Here is a 17,239-nt window from a genome sequence, read left to right as displayed (position 1 = left end):
TAAGCTTTACGTGTGAGAGAATTTCTGACGCTCTGCCTCCACAGCAGAGATCTAAAATCGCATCGTTCAACAAGCCAATATTGATATGTGTATACAATAGCGTTGACCCGATATTCATACAGACGGTTTTTAGGCCAAAGGGCTTTCAACGTATGTTTTGCTAAAATATCTCGGCAAAGTTGGTAAAGTAAGCAATCCGAAAACAGCTTAATTGTGATTTTTGTGTAAAAAGGTCATGATCTTCTACATCCGCACATAGAACGTTGCGTTTTCTTCATGCAAAGGTACGCACACGCCTAATAAACTGACGTCGTCTTATAACAATACTTTAGAGATGTTTTTACGAAATTATAGAATTCATTTCTTTAGATGCAAGTCACAAAATACAAGTTAGAATTGGTTAGATTTCCTCCATGTTCAGGTTGACGATAACAATGTATTACGGCATTTTACTCACATAAAATAAACGCGGTTTATTATTATAATTAGTGTGTCGTTATTTTACGTGGGATGTGTGAATATGTACCTAACGCATGAAAAACGACTATGTTTAATACAAGTAGACACAGATTAGTACATGTAAAAGGTAAATGTGGTTTTTCCTAGCCACCAAACATTTAATATTCAATGGTTACTATACCTTTTATGTACGAATTCCGTTTATGAGCACAAAAAACTAAGGCTGCAACCTGTTACAAAAGCTTGTCTTTTTTTTAGTGCTATAAGATGCTTCAATTTCGATGAAGGGCTTACAACTAGGACCTCGAACGCTAACGTTGGCGTACACTGGAGGTGTGTTAATATTACCATTAGAAATAGCGGCACAGATTTCCCGAGCGAACGGGTTACGAGTTCTAACAGAATACTTTAGCGTAGTATTAAAACGGTTGTATTTAACTGGCTTTAAGCCAGTAAATAGCCAATAAAGCTTGTAGCTTTTTATGAATTGTCCATTTAAATGTCCAATTAATGTCCAAAGTTAAATTGTCCATCGTTTAGCGTCCTTACAGAGCAACTCGCTGGAAAAGATATTCCTTCGGAAGTCGACCAGATCCATGAGGCACAGGTAATTCTGATAAGGGGGACTCTTCGAATCCGTAAACAAAAGCTTTCCAGGCAAACCTGCTTCCTAAGGTTAGATAGGAACAAGACAATCAAGCTACTAAAAATTAAAAGCATTAAAAAAATTCAGCACGGCTTCCATGACTAGGTATGTAATTGAGGGTCATATTATAAATGATTTGCCAGATGATACGTTAAATTTATATCCTTTCCATTCTCGTATAGGTAAACACGTACCTAGGGAATCTTCTTCCTTCAATTCTGCATATTGTTTAAATAACATTTTAACTTTACCACCGCCTTTATTAAGAGAATACACCCATCAGATGCTTGTTTACCACTTGCTTAGAAATCAGTGTTTATTGACCGTTTAGCCTCAAGTGCTCAAGAGACGAATTTGTTTGCCCTTCAACCCTTGACAGCTGATTCAAAACCAATAAGATGAGTGCAAACTTTAACCTTTGATTTCAACATGTCAGTGGATGCAGAAGACGAGGATTAGGTATCTCTGTAGTTATAAGCGCAACAAACTCTCAAAAGGAACTTCGGATAACTACATTATATCAGTCATCTAGTTTAGAGAGTTCCAGACTTGCTTAAGAAGCTCATAGGCACGGTTTAAGGTTCGTGTGTCATTTTCGACGTCTTATCCAGAAAATCATGTGGCGACTCGTTTCATCGGATCATACAATATTTGGTCATAACATGAATGCATGTCGCCCAGAGGGTATCTAGTCATTTTTTTAAATACTCCACATATTCCAAATGATAGCAGCTCGATATGGCGCCCGCGCTCAGCCAGAAATGTTTAAGGATGAGCCCTGTGTGGCCTAAAAAATTGAATTATATGGAATATGAGAATAGGTGCCGCGGTACCCCCTCTTGCTCGATCAGGGTATTATCAAATAGACTAAATACTTTACTCGACCCTACAAACCAAAATTGACGCCGAATATAGTACACGCGTCTTAAGGTACAGGCGATAATGCGTCAAAAAAATCGGCGACTCAACCGATCGTTCTTATAGGCATGATAGAAGCCACATGCGTGTCATACGCGTAACATGTGCCCATTTGATTCAATAGCGATTTGCGATTGACTTTGTCAAATATAAACTTATAGTTACAAAGTAGACAAGGCAATTCTTGATAAGTTAAGAACATCATACAGTCAGCTATGAAACGCTTCGTCATGCTGTTAATTCGGAACATTCAGTTCCTAGTAACCTTGTTGATAATATCATTATTTACTAATTTATTACTCAACAACCCACAATATCGGTAGCAAGCTAATCCAGTCTCTACAATCACAATTTTCTCACAACAGTCTCTACAACTGTTACAACAAGGGGCGTCGTTTCAGAGGCTTTTTTTTTTGAGATGAATTCACTGGGAAACAACGAATCCCCTGGAGGAGGTTCTCAAACGGATCGTACTTTAACTGCGAATTGTATATTCGGGAAAACTTTGTGATTATTTGGTTCAATTTCCTATCTAAACTATTTATGGACACATATATCCAGTTGCTGTTACGAAGTTTGCTGAGATTTACTGAAACTTGGAGATGGTGAACCCCAAACTAACCATGAAACCTCTCATATGCGTCATTGCCACTATGAGTTTCGCGGCGCCATGATAGTCCTGTTTTCCCACTAATCGGTGCCTCAGGCAAGCTGATAGTCTCTTCAGAGGATCGCGTAACGGTCAGAGAGGATCTATAAGTTATCATAATTTAATATTTCTCAATATTCAGTTCATTTAGGGACTACAAAGGATATTCTATTGAAGAAAATTTAAAAAAAAAACTAAATTTGAATTTATCAAATAAGTAAAAAATGTACCACTAATGCTGAGTTTATTGATTCTATTCGCGACGATTTCAATGTTGCATTTATTACGCACAGGTCGTTTGTGACTACCACTTTTTTTTGAAAATCAGACTAAAACGCCATTTTGTTTAGGTCCAAATGAATATGAATTTAAATGCGACAGATCTAAGAAGCAAGCCCCATGCAGAACAACTTAGCAGTGTAACTTGTATACAATTTCTTTCACTTTCAGCGTTATTGGAAGTACAGTAACGTGTGTGTTCATCTGCGGCTTTGCATGTGGGATATGCTTTCTCAAAAAAACGCCTTGAAGTTCACGGGACTATCATAATCCTTGCAGCGTCGGTAACAATAGGTCCTCAGTAGACTCATCGATGTTGAAGATTTCAGTGATTTGGATTTTCTTTTGGTTCACATCGACACTATTCCTCTTACGGAGGAGTAATTTTCAACAAATAAGACTCTAAGTTTTGAGGTCCGGGGCTATTTAGATGAGCACGTGGCAGTTACGATTACCGAAGCGGTATTAACCCCTGATGCCCAACAGATAGCGAACAGCCATTCAGATGAGGGAGCACTTGCTTTTCTAATAGATAAGTCTAAATATGTAAGGCCATGAATACTGCAAGATCATTCCTAACGCCGACTATAGCTATGTCACCGCGTCGAACGAAAAAATTCTGTCAGTCAACCTGACCTTGGCTGCGATAGAACATAGCCTGCGTAGTCGTCGCCGGGTAGGAAGAAATCATACGCCTAGTCTAGATTCACGTTAGTTAACATCCTTCATATCGCCGCGACGTGTACAGCGCACGTGTACAAGTTTAAGGTTCCAATTCATGTCCACCGCGAGCAGCATATGTAGCGGCGGCGGTAGCCAAGGTGTGCCGATAGTTTACTCAACCAGATACTGCCGTCGCTCGGATCGAAACGATCGGGAAAATTCGTCTTTTTCCCCGCGCAAGATGATCGATGAACCATCTATGTAGTGTCTGTGTCGCACTCAGCACAGGTTATAGAACTCGATCGGACACGATATCAGCGTGCCTTAACGTGCTGCGAGATTTGCTAAAACACGTATGCGTTGGGCCAAATAAGCGGCTATTGTTAGACAGCGAACAAGGGTAATCGTAAATCAAAAGAACAGTGAAAAGTGCACGATTTTATAGTTAACATGAACGCGCGTAAAAATGCTCACAGGCAATAGAAATGCAACGTTTGATGAAGCCAGAAGAGATTATTAATGAAATCGATTGGACACATTTTGCCTCTGTGAAAAACGGAAGTTCGGGAAAGCTAACTATTGAACGGATTGTTTGAAAGAAAAAATATAGAGCTAGTTTATGATGTTTAGAATCTGCTAAGAGAGTATGGTTAAAAAGTAAGATTTTAACTGGTTTCTAGTCAGATCAGGTTCAGAGAGTTGTTTATACTCGTTTCATGGGTATCCGAAAAGATTTATATATATATATAAAGAACACTCATTGATTTTATAAATGCTTGCTTTTTTTTTAAATTTTATTGATAAATATGTAATCTCGGGTCCTGCTTGTCGCTTTCCCTTCGTGATTACTGCAATACGTAAAAGAGCTCACTTTTATTCTTGTTACTTTTGTTCAGAAGGTTGTAATAATTTTGTCTTGACTGCAAAATTTTAAGCTCACCTCGAGCTGCAAACATGGGTTTTGTTGGGTGAAAAGCGTGAATCTGAGACACGTACTTGCTTCCGATGTTCAAGGCTATTTCCTTGGCACTCAGTGAGAGCTCATTTAGTAATTGGGCCTTTTTGAAAGAGGCTCAGGTTTATTCTCGTTGAACTTGGGACGTTGAGTGGAGTGCATTACTTAGGCAAAGGATGTCCTAATTCTTAATGTGAAAACCACTACTGAATCGTAGTGTCAACTATAGAGCACTCGTAGGGCGCCACCGCTTTTTCTAGCTAATATGGCCGTTTTTTGACTTCGACGTGAGACGAATAAGATATGTTAAAAATACTATTTTTACTATACGACAAGCCCTTCCTTGAAAGTCAGGCTAAAATCTTCTGACTCAAACAACACGATAATAGCAGCCTTACGGAACGAGCAAATAGCCCTCCGACAGTACACATTTGGTGGAAGCTTGGAAAAAAGTTTTTTTAAGAAAGCCATATACGAAATTCAACATTTTTCCTACACTAAAGTAAATAAAAAATAAATATAAGCGAATTTAATCGCCTTTTAATCGGATTAATTGATTAAAAGGCGATTGGAACGTCTCGCGAGTGTTGAGAAAAAGTTTCCCTCCATTTTCAGCAACAAATATAAATAAAGCACATTGCTTTTCTGAAAAATAGGTTTCCGTCTATTGCTGTAAGTCTACGGGAAACTCAAGCGTCAGTCACCATAATCACAAATACAACTAACCGAAAATCAGGTCTAAAATAGTGCAGAGAGCAAATTTTTAGAAAACTAACTCAACAGTATATGTATCCGTGGAAAAAAAAAGTTGCCCGAACAAATAAAGCCGTAGTCGATCGAAGATAGAACACCAGAACAAAACGAGGACCTCACTTGGGAATCAGTAATCACTCAGATCACAGAAATACCATTATGTGGTCTAATGGTGTTTCTGTGACATGTGAACGGAGATATATGGCACCTGGAATGGCATCTTCTCCAACTTACCTCGTGCAATTCTCTGCTTATTGGTGGCAATACTTCGGCCATGAACATATAAGATCAGAGGCCTCACAAAAACAAGACAGACACTGCAACCTTCTGTGCACGTTGCATTAAGCATGCCATAATCTACACAGGAAATAGAGCAACCAATCGTAAATACATATTCCCTCTTATTATATCTTGCATCCATATTCAAGCGGACTAAATTATACAGAGCGAATAATAGCTTATAGATATCACCTGTAAGCATAAGGAAATGAAATACTCTAGAGAGTTTTATGTACAGGAAACGTAGGCGCTTCTGGAAACTCCTCATGATAACTTAGTGGATAACGTATTCGCTTCCTAATCTTCGGGACACGTTGTGGTCTAGGTTCGTACCCGGGCACAGACAGGATTCGTTTCGTACTGGGAACCAGCCTTCTGATGGAATGCCTAACGGCAATACCGCACATAAATAATTGTAAACATAAAGGCACTTTTACAAAACGTTGTTCATATGGTAAAAAGAGCCATTGTAGAAAAGAAAATATAGATCCGCTGATAAATTGCATAATGTTGGGCCAAATCGGAGAGCGGGCTTCCGGCGATTTGGGCTGACGATTCAAGTGCTCTTGAGAATTTAACAGAAAAAGGTTTGTCTTTTCAAATATTTCCGCTAACTATGAGTCAAGTAGTATTTTTGTTTTCAGTTCGACCTTTGCGACTCACTTTCGTTGCTGACTTTTTAAAGCTTGAACAAACGCTTTTGGCACGAGGGGCAAATCTTGACTGTTGCTGTTTCTGCTTCGTGTAGAGGGAAAGAGCGTCGCTTTCGGAAGATGAACATTGCCTCTTATTGTCGTTTGTCCAGAACAATGCTTATATTAATAATGCTAGTATTTACTTTTGTAGATGCTGTTACGCAGCACGCATTTAGATTACGGAGTAAAATTGTTTAATAACAAAAGGAAAAGAAAAATTTATGCAGCAGTTTTGTCCTTCACTCCCAGGCTTCTAATCTTTTCCATTCTGATCCGTAAGCTTGCATCGGAGTTTCTCGAACATGTTGTAGAGCCATCGTGGGCGATGAACTAAGCCATAGAGGAACGTGTTTATTAATAGGATCAGAATCAAGCATGCGTAGGTAAATCACATTGTTGGGCAGCAGCTCACGTTTGCTGGTTAACGACCGCTTCGTCTCCTTTTTTTGTACCTGTATAGAGAAATTATTTTGAAAATTGAGCCTAGGTTAAACGCCTTTGATGAACTGTCGGCGGCTAGCGAAATCCTAACTAGAAGCAGCGAGCAAGGGCAACCCTCAGTGATTCTTCAGATCGAAGTAGCTTTCTGAAACAAGTTGCACAGTTCAGTCCGTATCGGCCGTTTAAGGCTAGTACTAATAAAGAAACCTATTTTGTTACCAAATCAGCAAGGATTTTGTAAAAGGGTGCACGTTCTCATTATGTTCTCATTCTTAAGAGCAGGACGTACCTCTGACTAGTTATTAGTTCCCAAAGGAAAACTCCTATCTGGCTGAATTTGTGTTAGAGCGCTCCTTTTTTAACGTTTGCATTGACACCGCAATAAAATGTTAACTTGTAAAGCATATAACCGATACTCTCATTTAAACGAAAATTAGGTAAATGGTAAAAGTTGAATACAAAGCATGTAGATAAATACAACTTCACTCGAGAAGCAAATGTTGTCAAATTGAGCAGTTTCTTTTCTATTTTACTGTTTTTAATAGTCATTGGATATTCATAGTCATTGGATAAGTTTGTACTGAAACGAGGCCTATAAACTATCTACTGAATTCCTTTCGTGTACTAGCCACCTTTGTTCTGATTTTCCTAGAACTTTATCTATATACATATATATCATGTATTACCTGATGCCTCCTCAAAACAACTTTGGTTGAATAAATTCTTGCGTAATATATCTTACTCACATACACACGTACAATGTCATAATGTAATATGATTTTTTTCACCTCACATAAAGTAGTTTAGATCAAGATAGGATTGGTAAGGTCTGAGTTAGGTTTAGAAATGACTTTGATGGGAATAACTGAGGCCACCTATAGCGATGACTACTGGATGGATTAAAAGTGGTTCACATTAGTAGAATTTAGTTTTAAATTAATAAACATAGGAATACCCATTCCGCAGGTAATGGCGATTGCTCGCCAATAGAGCCATGGGCAGGCTTCACTTCTCATTTGAATGCCCCTTCGGGAATTACCTAGCGGTTATAGTGAGGGAACGAACTCTGGCAGCCGTGAAGGTTTACTACAGATTCTCAACCCTCAATAAACGGCAGGATTTCAGTTATTTCAAGGTCATGGAATTATATTCGTTCTATTGCAAGATGAGGGGAACATACGACGTAACAAGAGAGATGTATGAGAGCCTTTCATATGAAGTATAGATGCCCTGCCGTTAGAATAATCTCGGTTATAAAGCCCTCACGGCTGTCGGTATGTATAGGCCAACACTGCAACTGCAATACACTTCAATTACATATGCTTAGTTAGATACTACCACACTATGTAGCGTATGATATTGAGACTATTTTAAATAGATAATGATTGGCGTAACGTCGTCATTTTGTAAACAATTTCTGTTTAATTTTATTTAAAAGATAGTTACAGTGCTTTTAAAATACATCTTGAAGTGACTTATTGTGAACGTTGATTTCCCACCGCACTCTTGCTTAGGCAGTTAAGCAATATACGACCAACCTTCGGATGGTTTGATTTTACTTGCGTAGCTACTCATACTTAGAACGTAAGGTTGCATCAGTTTGCCTCGGGCTTCTTGAAAAAACGTACATGTTTTTCTTTGTCAGGCGTATGAAGTGTGATAAAGCTTAGTAAAGGAAGCATTTTCATCATTTACTGAACATATCAGCACAACAGTTGGAATATCTATTCCTTTACTTCACATTGTTTCTGTATTTCGTTAAAATACCCTTGATATTTAGGTGGTATTAGACGAAAGGGCAGACTCTCGGATCTGCGCGAATGCTCCCAGGTTTCCGTTTCTGATGAAAAGGTTTTACGTAATTTTATCTGAAAACTAGAAAAACATGTTTAATAAATGTAACGTTTTCCCTATTTGACTGATTACTAATAATGATTTTAATAGCTATTAAACTAAAAGGAAAGCTCTACTCTACCCGCACATGTTCTCAAGCCTGAAAAATCATCTAACAGCGAACTCCCAACAAGCTAGGTCCCAGTTAGGCAATTAACAATGGGTACCTAGATCTTGCCTTAATTTCAGTGCTTACTGCCAACGACACACATATACACAACTTGTGTGGATAAAGATAATGATTTTCATTTAAATGCACGCAGATCGATGCACCAACCTGTATTTATATTCTGTAAAGCCTTGCGAGCCCTTCGTTGCCTACTGCCTTACATATAGCCTGCTGATACAGCTTCCACTAAGATCGACTTGAATTGTATTTGGTGCATTGAATTTGTACTAGCTCTTCTGAAACTCGTATTACACTTGGTAAACGTTTTCCACTTCGATGCGTTTTTTTGCAGCCGAGTAATACTCGCTGATACCCATATGGTTTCAGTGTCCATGATATAACTGATCATTGTTATCCGTTCTAGTGAAGTCTTATGGTGATTTTTCGACCAATTATGTTAGAAGTAGTACGTTTGCTTATTTAGTAAAAATGATCTTGCCTTGAAATTGAGAACCCGTTGCTTTTTCTTATCACTTGCAAGATTCAATTTGTTTATAAAAGAAAGCCGCTTTTACGGCAATTTACGAGGCTTTCGATTCCCATACGGTGGCAATAATCGGTAACAGATAGCGAACCCAAAAACATTTCCCATAACAAGAGGATGCTGGCACTTTTGGTTAAATGACAAAGTAAATTAATATACAGACAGCTGCTGATGAAATCTGGCGTATATGCTGTAGACTATTGAAAATCTAATAAAAGTAGACAAGACTAATCGTAGGCCAAGGTATAGTTGATTTGAGATTCCTTGTCTTTGTAGAAACGTCTTTCACAAAATATATGAACTGTATATGGCTTATCACGAATGCACCCAGAATTCACAATACAGCCCATGAATGGAACCCGGTGTATTAAGTGTGTCAAGCTGTGCCTAAATTTCTATCGCCGTAACCTTTTTAGGAGTTCAACCCCAATGTAATGGATTCTCGAAGAGTAAGGCAAACCCAAGGCGCCTACTGACGCGAGACTACTTAATACCAGTTGCATATAGACGTTATACAAGAAAGTGTCGGAACGGTGGCGTAATGGAATTGTATCAGCATTGTCTTCACTGTGATCATAAATCAGGTCATGGTATTCGTCATTTTACTAAAAAGGTTCTTCCTGCAGAGTGAGGTGGTGCTATGAGTTACGTTTCGTGTCGGTGTTTATTTGTCAGAAATATCTTAATATATATACCGTAATGTGCCGTACATAAATGCGTAAGCTTTCATTCAAGTTATTAACAGTGTCACATTTTTTGGACGGTGGGTAAAAATGCCTTGTTCACCCAATATCTACATGTTAAAAAGGTACGGGGGTTAATTTGAAGGAAAAATTATTCTCTCTGGAACTTTGTCTAGTTCGACTTTATAAGAATCCATTTAAATTTGAGAACACTCAATATTCGCTCGACCAATTTACTTCCTAGGTATGCTTAAAAATTTTACCGGTAAATACTTCAAACACAGCAAAATTTGAATTTTGTGTGAATATACAGTGTTGGATTGCTGAAAACACTGGAAGATTTAATATTTATACTTCTTTGTAAAATTTCTACCAAATAATGTGAGCTTGGTAAATCCCTCGTTAATTCATGCGCTCCACGATGATTCTCGTTTCCAAGTAACGAAGCAGACATGGCGTTCAAAGGTGCTTTTCTGTAGATCAAAGTACCGTCGCTCATATATCATTAGAAAAGTTAAAAGCCTATCACCTTACGCAGTTCCGTCTAGCTAGGGGCTTTGCGCAACGCGGTGATGTGTAGTGTGGTTATTGAAAGGCGTAAATCAACTTCAACTCGGTGTTTTTTAAGAGATACAGAATTGGGGTACCTTTATGAGTCGAAACCAATAAACGCTCCACTGTATCTGTCATAATTTTTCCAGATGCTTCAATTGTGAGAGTTGCCCCTGCGCAAAGGAAAACGATACAGTAGGTGTACGGTGTGCCACCATATAATAAATACGTTCATATTAGATAATTATCACTTTCAAGGATAAAATTAAATCGGTTTTTTTTCCTTATTTCACCATGTCTACAGAAAAAACAAACAGCAACTGGGGTACTCTGACGGCTAGCTTCGACAGAAATTTACTCCTTCATAAAAGGAAATTGATGGTTCGAAAAAGGGGGAAAGAGTCATTATTGCATTTGAAACAGCTCTCTGGGTCTAGCCATTTCAGTTACCCCTGCTAACATATATTCCTCGATCTTCTCCGTCTTACTACACTTGCACCCCACTTCGGCAAAGATGAAGCCTTGTTGTTAGACGTTTCTTTCTTTTCAGTCGTTTATATAGCGAACGTCCGATAGGCACCTTTTGCTGGCTGCTGACCAGTCCGTCACATACAGCCAACGTCAAGCAACGCAAGCTTAATGCGTAGGTGTACGTAAGGGATAATTAATATCTTGGAACGAACGACAAGGACGTTGCCCTATAGTGCATTCATCGGCAAAGCTAGCAGATTTACAGCTGCCCCAACCCTTTCACCACCTGTTGATCATTTCTCCTTTCTCATGCGTCAAAAGTGTATGTAAATGGCAACGAATGAAAAAGGACTTGCCGGTCGACAAGAGAGTCAAACCTCTATCTTGTTAATCTACCCGAATTACCCGAAGAGAGTACTTATGAGCCACTGCAGCCCTCTGTTGTATATGCTTGTACATGTACTTGGAAATACGTACACGAAATGTACACTATTGCGCAACGCGTATACGCGAAGTTATGAAGAATTTGAAGGTAACTATAAAATAATAGATAAGCGATGACTTCATATCCTCGAATTATAGTAGAAAATAATTGCCTACACAACTTACGTGCTATTTGCGTGCTGTTAGCCGGACTTGACTCGTTCAATTCTGTTAAAATCAACTTGCAGCTATTTAAAAAGCGAATAAAATGTTTACTTAAGTTGCATTTCATGTACTTATCATCGAGGGGTGTAGATTCTTATCTAAAGTAAATAGCGACTCGCCGACATTGGCATTGCCACAAGCGAAACCGGTACGTACTGTACGGTGGACTGTTCGCATGTAGCACCATAGAACAACTCGTTTCTCTAACGTATTTAGCGCTGGCCATATAGTGACTATGTTTCATACTGCCTATTGGCGTTCAAGAAACCATGTGGTTTCACGCTCCCAACGTGAGCGTTGAGAACGGATTGCGCGAATCCCTGAGATACAGAAGAAAGTGTTTTTTCTTTTATTCAATAACTGTTCATAGGGGGAACGTGGTTCCTGCGTTTGGAAAGATGGCCGCTACATCTTTGCTGCAAGCCAGCAGAGCTAATTGACGACGTTCATAGGTGACAATCTTTTCGCGTTGTTGTAAAATTTAGCCCATTTAATTGAACAATACAGAATATATTTTTCGCGGCTAGTCAAGTGTTGGTTTGTTAATCCTGTTTTTTACTGATTCAAAAGTTCCAAATAAATTTTTCGTAGTAGCACAGTCTGCTTCTAACAGAAACTCGCCTCAAGTCAATTGCATGAAACGCTATTGCAGTTGAACATCGAAAGTGACCTGCTGTGCAACCTTATGAGTGCATAGCATGTCACGTAATGAATCCAGCACCACGAAAATTAATGGCCAATTTTTACCTACCTACGGGTACGGCACGCACATGGCTCGTATAGTATATAAGATTTAGGCCTTGATATTAAGGGCTTTATCTTTCCTTTGGAATTAACATTATTCGTTTTTTTACGATGTTACACAAAACATTTGAATTTTATCTTCTAACACTACCGTATAATATTCGAAACCTACAACAGAATTCGTTTATAGCATCTCATTTGTCTAGATTAAAATGTGGTTTTTGTTAGCATGCCACGCAAAAATTAAAACAATGCCAGATCTAAACTTGATAAAACTGTTCTTGCATGGCTATAGACTCGTTGTTTTTTTTATTAGGAAAGGATAATATGGGTTCATTCCAAATGGCACTATAAAGACGTCTTTTTGATTATTTTTAGTTTTTTTTTGCTGGCTCTTACTAATGTTATCTTCCACAGAAGACTCTGTTTCAATATCAATAGTTTATTATTTATTTTTAGACGTATGAAATTTTAAATCATAATGCATAATTTAGATATTGTTATTAGAATATCCACATTGTACGCTTTGTGATTAGATATCTGTCTAAAGCAAAATTTAAGCTTTAAAAAAAATCGATGTTTCGATTCGAGGTATCCGCTTTGGATCTATATATAAATACACATATTAACAAAGTTGTTGACAAGTATCCGTCTGTCCATGGAAATTCGTCAGGAAATTAACATCGATTTCGCAATGATGACACGAGCCTTCCGTTTTTGGAAGACTTTTTCTCTCAGTAGACGTAAACATACCAAACATTTTTTCCTTCTTACGAGATCTAAGTCAGGCTACAATCCTATAATATCAATACTCCTGGCTAGTTAACTTTATTTTTTATTTCAAAGGCTCGGAATTGTTAAGTAAAGATATAAAAAAAAAAAAAAAAAGGATGAAAGAAGACGTTGTAATTGCTCCAGTTGACGCAGTCTGGTCCGCTCTCAAAGATCGTAAATGTAGTTCTCGAATCTCCCTAAAAAAGCAGATAGTTCCGATTTCGAATGCCAAACGTTACAAAGCGAAAAAAACAAAAAAGTCGACTACTAAATACTAGGTTGCTTACGAAATTGGCAATTGGGAATTGTGTGTTTACTCTACACGATAACTCATTCTGTATATTATGATGTAATACTAAATTTTTTTTCATTGAGTAAATGTGTGCGGCTTGTATTGACCTCACCATGACGAATGTGAGGCCCAACACGATAAGCACGGAAATCAGCCCTAAAAACTTACGTATGACATATACAAAATAACTTTGATTATTTGTTATGCTAATGACAATTATTCAATACGGCTAACACTTTGCAATACCCAAAATTAATCCAGTTCAGGAAAGTACGTAAAACATTAAGCGGATTTTCACTATCTGTAACGACTATTTTTGCTTTAAATTATTATGCCCATCTTTGAAACTTGGCTCTGATGGTATACCTATGTGCCGTATGCAATTTTTCATTTAACTTATTCCGAATTGAAGAGAAAAACTTTTGGCACTTAGAGATCTCGAAATTTCGAGTATCGTGGTTTCCTGAGTATGAATTATTCACGCCTAAGAAGTTCTATTTTTTGGGAAGCCTTGGTATTGAACTAATCAACAAGAGTGATAAGCGACTAGAGTACCGGTACGCCATTTCGGAGGATACATTTAATCAATATTATGAATCAATAACAGACACTTACTCGCGTTTTATTTCAGTATATGCTTGAAGACCTTACCCCTTAGACGACCAGATACTTAGATGGCTAAATAATTTAATTTTGCTCAGGCAAGGTCTTGCTGAGTTGCTTGTTGCTTGACAGGAAGTCATAGAGGTTTTGTTCTGGACGAGTAGTTCGTCTACCAGACCACAAAAGGCAAGACAGTTTTGGAGACTTTACACCTAAATTATCGTTAACTGGCTGAGGTGGCAGAGGTCCTTGCCTGAGTATCGCTTGAAACACACTAATAACTGCCCCGGTCCCTAGAAAACTAATCATAATTACTCTTCTTACCTTTGTAATTTAGGCTACACAATAGAGGTATCGCCTTTTGTCAAAATAAGTCTTTTGACAAGATTCATTAGTAATAAGTGAAAAGAGCCACTCGAGTCGTATGGTAATAAAAGGCTTAGGTTTTAATTAAGGCCTGCCGAAAAATTCCATTCTGTCAAAACACGAACTCGACTGTTTCGAGATTCGTTGTTCTCATGGTGGTGTTTTTCATCAAACAGAAAATTACAAAAAACCCATTTGCGATAGGTACACGACTTTACTCTATTTGGAGAAATAGATAGGATATCAGGATACGACGAATTTATGCTCTATATTTTAATGGCGATAAGCGATTTCATATATTTTATTGATGTACTTTATCAATTTGTTTAACTAAGAAAATCAATGCTCAAATTGGATTACTTCACGTAATTTCAGAGTTCTTCCCACTAAATAAAAAGAGTCTAATTTTTAAGAAATATGTCTTTATTCCAACGCGACAAGCTGTTTTCTATTGTTGGACTTGTTTAAGTGTGTCAAGATTCGGTGTCTTAATGCTAAGTGTTCTTCTAATTATATGGATACTAAACACGGCATGTCTATTTTCTATAAGTGTGAGCTGACTCTAATTAATATTCTGACTTATTAGTTCGTTGTAGGCAGAGTGTTCAATACCTGGTAGTAATATAGCTGATCCATGTTTTTTAAAGGAAAAATTTATTCAATCGTACAAAAGCCGTTTTATCAAAAAAAAAACATGGGAAATAACGCTCTGAGGCGTTTGGTATGCAGGTTAGTTCGATGTTACCAGAATGAACCCTGTCTCCACGTTCGGTTTTGAACTTGGATTACTTAGTATTCCTCAGTGTAGCATGCAGACATGATGCCACTGCACTGTTACAGATACGTAATTTTACAACGGGGCTTCTACACTAAGCATTTGATTCGTTCAAAATTTTATCTATTTACTTAATTTAATTTTTTTAAATTTCATGATGAATATAAAAATAATGTTACCAAATACCTTTGGCGAATTTTATCTCATATGAAAAATCTCATATATATATATATATATATATATATATGAGACAAACGAGATATATATATATATATATATCTCGTTTGTTGTGATTGTATCTTTGCAACGAAGTCCGGCAGATATTGAGAAACCTTTTGCGATCACGGCTAAAGCACGCTTTAACGGCCTATATATTATCTCATGTTTTTGAACATGTGGCGTTTAAATGGTCAAGTACAAGTAGTAAATATTAACGTTTCTCGTAGTACGTAGCCATGCTATTGTACAAAATAGTCGGGTACTGATATACATTAAGTTCCATATTGTGTGCGAGCGGCAAGCCATAAACCTTCATTTTTTTATCAAATTTTTTAGAGGCCGTGTTTCAGGTATATTCCAATAACGATAAATGTAGGCAATTATGGCTCAGTAGACAGCAGAACGAACACCTGTTTGCTTTTTAAGCGCACTTCTTAGGCGATGTGGCTGGTGACTATCAAGGTTTTCACACATGACTACTAAACGAAAGTACGTATATTCTACCTTTCTAGCATTTAAAAGAGTACCTTTGAATGATTCAAAACTAGCTCGACAGTTTATATAGTTGGTACTACGTCGCTATCTGGAAAACCCCTCAAGAAATCGATATTCAGAATTTTACAGCCATTAAGCATTGCCTCAGAAGCAAGCTCCTAGCGTCGAAAGATGAAAGCTACCTAAAACTATGCATTAGCTCCTCATGACCACTGGCGTTCGAAGGCAGATGATACAAACTATAGGTGACTAGCCCTAACAACAGTAAGTTGTAAGTAAGCGTAGCGTCGGCTTACAGCGAATTTCTGTTTTTAAGTGTGGAGATCTCTCTGTCAGATTCGAAATAACCATGCTGAGTTAAATTGATAAAGCAAACACTCCCTTCGTTTCCCTTTACGTCTGTTTTCATACCTTCTGTCTTATGAACAGCTAATTTCATACACTTCTTTTGCCCTATTTTGCAAAGTTGTTATAATGGGTCACTAAACCATATAACAGTCATAATACAGAATTATTTATCAAAAAAGGGGTCGTATCTTCTGGAACACGGAGCTATGATAGAACGTAATGTTTAGCCGAAACAAGTCAGTACAAGCGGTTACGATACATGTAAATTTGTCACTCAATTTGTGTGCGATTTCTTGAGACAGTCGTATATCAATAGGACGCCGCTTGTCTGTCAATTTCGTTCCTTTGATCGAAGTATTTAGATGATGATTTACAGCGTGTACACATTTTCTTGAATGCTTCTACGTCACCTGCTTTTTCGGCGCCGCCTTTGTATGTCTCTTCACCGTACGCATTTAATGTCACGGGAAGGCCTGTTCCTGCCTCGTCTTTTCGGCTGCTCTGTTCACCATGTCGAGTATTAATATAGCCACTGGCATCATAGGGCGTTAAAGGAGCGCTGCCATCTTCAACTAGCATAAACAACGATAATGGCTGAGCGGTGTACGGAGGAAAGGCGAAACCTTGCCTGTCAAGAGGAAAACTTTAGTGGCCTTTGGTCCTGTCGCGGCTAGAAACTGCTTCGCCGTGCTCAAGACGCTTTGCCACATTGCTTTGTGACTTGTGCAAAAGTATGACACGAAGATATGGCTGTGGTTGGCAGCGACGGGACTTTGGTCTCCGAGGCTCGTTCATACCCCAAGAGGGAAGACTCGTCTTATAGGATGGGTCGACCATAGTAGGTACCAGGTTATCAACAGAAAGCACACGCATTTGTCCTGATGTCAACGCTGAAGGGAAATCATTGAGAGTTAACTGTTAACGTTAAACAGGAAATTTCTTCATTCCCAATGAACACGATCAGAGAAAAAAATGCAAGAAAAACT

The sequence above is a fragment of the Varroa jacobsoni genome, unplaced genomic scaffold, assembly GCF_002532875.2.
Source record: "Varroa jacobsoni isolate VJ856 unplaced genomic scaffold, vjacob_1.0 scaffold_1274, whole genome shotgun sequence".
Classification (NCBI taxonomy): domain Eukaryota; kingdom Metazoa; phylum Arthropoda; class Arachnida; order Mesostigmata; family Varroidae; genus Varroa; species Varroa jacobsoni.
This window is presented reverse-complemented; position numbering follows the sequence as displayed.